The sequence below is a fragment of the Hyla sarda genome, chromosome 4 (genome assembly GCF_029499605.1).
Source record: "Hyla sarda isolate aHylSar1 chromosome 4, aHylSar1.hap1, whole genome shotgun sequence".
Classification (NCBI taxonomy): Eukaryota; Metazoa; Chordata; class Amphibia; order Anura; family Hylidae; genus Hyla; species Hyla sarda.
The window spans coordinates 172488017-172491981 of NC_079192.1; positions in this window are offsets into that span (position 1 = coordinate 172488017).

Sequence of the window (3965 nt, forward strand, 5' to 3'; positions counted from 1 at the left end):
TTCCTGTTCATCGCCCTCTCCCTCACTTTCCCCTCTCTCCGCCCTCCTTTCCTTCCTCACTGCCCCTTCCCAAACTTTCCCTCGTCTGTCCTGTGCAGTGCCCCTATTATCCACACTGTACACTTACACAACATGTAAGCAGGGTTCGGACTAGAATGGAGTAGGCTGAGATGGTAGAATAGCCAATGAGCTGGAGGGTGTAGGTGGCTTATACACAGTATTCTTATTTAGTTTTACAATCTTTTTATTGGGTTTTCAAAACATAAGCATAAAAGACATTTATAACATAGCGTTAAACAGTCATGCCATCTCTTACATGGGGGGATCCGTCACATAATATAATATACATGCATATTACAAGGATATTATTGCAAGATTACACGTATGGGACGATCAACCCTTCAATAGTAAGGGAAACTGCTTTACATGGATTTTACGAAGTTGTGTGTGTGCGTTACCTCCTATAATCCTGTCCACCATAAACTGACTATAATGTACTGGGGCTACAGGGGGTGAGTGTACAGACTGCTTCCTTTAACCCCTTCCAACCTCTCTGACTATATAGTAGACTGGCTAGAATGTAGTGGACTGAAGGAGGTAGGTAAGTGTGGAGACTGCTTTCTTTAACCCACTCCAACCTTTCTCACTACAGTGGACTGGCCACAATGTAGTGGGGCTACAAGAGGTGAGTGAGCAGACTGCATTCCCTAACTGACTCTATTCTAGCTAACTTTATATTCAGCTGAAGAGTGTGAGTATACAGGCTGTTTTTTGTAACCCACTCCACTAATATTGACTTTCCATTAAACCGCCTATAATGTAACCTGGAGAAGGCAAGTGGGCATGCTGCCTCCTCTAATGCTCCTACTCCAGTGGTCTTCAACCTGCGGACCTCCAAAAGTTGCAAAACTAAAACTCCCAGCATGCCCGGACAGCCATCGGCTGTCCGGGCATGCTGGGAGTTGTAGTTTTGAAACATCTGGAGGTCCGCAGGTTGAAGACCACTGGAGTAGGAGGATTAGGGTGAAGGAGGAGAGTGTGCAGGTCACCTTTTCTAACACAATCCACTCTACCTGATTTTACATTGCCTCCTTTAGCCCACTAAATGGAAACCAATGCAGATAGGTAGCCTACCTCTTTAACCTATATATAATGCAATTTAGTTATACTAATCAGTTGTTATTGTTATTATTATTATGCTTTATAAATAGGTTCCCAACTGCCTTCTCTATTTCTACATTAAAGAAGCACTCACCATCACTCGTCCTACAGCAAAGCTGCATCCATGCATTTCATTACTGTAACCAGGTCATGTAACCACAAGTCTGACCCACAGAAAATCAGTGCTTAACCTCTTAAGGACCAGGCCATTTTACACCTTAGTACCCGGCCATTTTTTGAACATCTGAACATTGTCATTTTAAACATTAATAACTCTGGAATGCTTTTAGTTATCATTCTGATTGAGAGATTGTTTTTGTGTGACATATTCTACTTTAACATAGTGGTAAAATTGTTTGGTAACTTGCATCCTTTCTTGGTGAAAAATCCCAAAATGTTATGAAAAATTTGAAATTGTTGTATTTTTATAACTTTGAAATTCTCTGCTTGTAAGGAAAATGGATATTCCAAAGAATTTTTTTTTATTTACATATACAATATGTCTACTTTATGTTTGCATCATAAAATTGACAAATTTTTACTTTTGGAAGACACCAGAGGGCTTCAAAGTTCAGCAGCAATTTTCCAATTTTTCACAAAATTTCCAAACTCACTTTTTTAGGGGACCAGTTCAGGTTTGAAGTGGATTTGAAGGGTCTTCATCTTAGAAATACCCCACAAATGACCCCATTATAAAAACTGCACCCCCCAAAGTATTCAAAATGATATTCGGTCAGCCTTTTAACCCTTTAGGTGTTTCACAGGAATAGCAGCAAAGTGAAGGAGAAAATTCACAATCTTCATTTTTTACACTCGCATGTTCTTATAGACCCAATTTTTGAATTTTTACAAGGGGTAAAAGGAGAAAATGTATACTTATATTTGTAGCCCAATTTCTCTCGAGTAAGCACATACCTCATATGTCTATGTAAAGTGTTCGGCGGGCGCAGTAGAGGGCTCAGAAGCGAAGGAGCGACAAGGGGATTTTGGAGAGTACGTTTTTCTGAAATGGTTTTTGGGGGGCATGTTGCATTTAGGAAGCCCCTATGGTGCCAGAACAGCAAAAAAAAACAACATGCCATACCATTTTGGAAACAAGACCCCTTGAGGAACGCAACAAGGAATTAAGTGAGCCTTAATACCCCACATGTGTTTCACGACTTTTGCATATGTAAAAAATAAAATAAAATTTCACTAAAATGTGTGTTTCCCCCCATATTTCACATTTTTGCAAGGGTTAATAGCAGAAAATACCCCCCAAAATTTGTAACCCCATCTCTTCTGAGTATGGGGGTACCCCATAAATTGACCAGAAGTGCACTACGGGCGAACTACAATGCTCAGAAGAGGAGTCATATTTGGCTTTTTGAGAGCAAATTTTGCTTGGGGGCGTGTCGCATTTAGGAAGCCCCTATGGTGCCAGGAGAGCAAAAAAAAACACATGGCATACCATTTTGGAAACTAGACCCCTTGAGGAACGTAACAAGGAATAAAGTGAGCCTTAATACCCCACAGGGGTTTCACGACTTTTGCATACATAAAAAAAAAAATTCCACTAAAATGTGTGTTTCCCCCAAATTTCACATTTTTGCAAGGGTTAATAGCAAAAAATACCCCCCAAAATTTGAAACCCCATCTCTTCTGAGTATGGAGGTGCCCCATAAGTTGACCTGAAGTGCACTATGGGCGAACTACAATGCTCAGAAGAGAAGGAGTCATATTTGGCTTTTTGAGAGCAAATTTTGCTCGGGGGGGCATGTCGCATTTAGGAAGCCCCTATGGTGCCAGGACAGCAAAATAACCCCCACATGGCATACCATTTTGGAAACTAGACCCCTTGAGGAATGTAACAAGGGGTACAGTGAGCATTTACCCTCACTGGTGTCTGTCAGATCTTTGGAACAGTGGGCTGTACGACATTTTTAATTTGCACAGCCCACTCTTCCAAAGATCTGTCAGACACCAGTGGGGTGTAAATTCTCACTGCACCCCTCAATACATTCTGTGAGGGGTGTAATTTCCGAAATGGGGTCACATGTGGGGTTTTGTTTTTTTGCCTTTGTCAAAACCGCTGTAACAATCAGCCAACCCTGTGCAAATCACCTCAAATGTACATGGTGCACTCTCCCTTCTGGGCCTTGTTGTGCGCCCCCAGAGCACTTTGCACCCACATGTGGGGTATCTCCGTAATCGGGAGAAATTGCATTACAAATTTTGGGGTGATTTTTTCCCTTTTACCTCTTGTCAAAATGAAAAGTATAGGGCAACACCAGCATGTTAGTGTAAACAATTTTTTTTTTTACACTAACATGCTGGTGTAGACCCCAACTTCACCTTTTCATAAGGGGTGAAAGGAGAAAAAGCCCCCCCAAATTTGTTAGGCAATTTCTCCCAAGTACGGCGATACCCCATATGTGGCCCTAAACTGTTGCCTTGAAATACGACAGGGCTCCAAAGTGAGAGCGCCATGTGCATTTGAGGCCTGAATTAGGGATTTGCATAGGGGTGGACATAGGGGTATTCTACGCCAGTGATTCCCAAACAGGGTGCCTCCAGCTGTTGCAAAACTCCCTGCATGCTTGGACAGTCAACGGCTGTCCAGCAATACTGGGAGTTGTTGTTTTGCAACAGCTGGAGGCTCCATTTTGGAATCAGTGGAGTACCAGACGTTTTTCATTTTTATTGGGGAGGGGAGGGGGGCTGTGTAGGGGTATATGTAGTGTTTTTTTACTTTTTATTTTATTTTGTGTTAGTGTAGTGTAGTGTTTTTAGGGTACAGTCACACGGGCGGGGGAATACAGAGA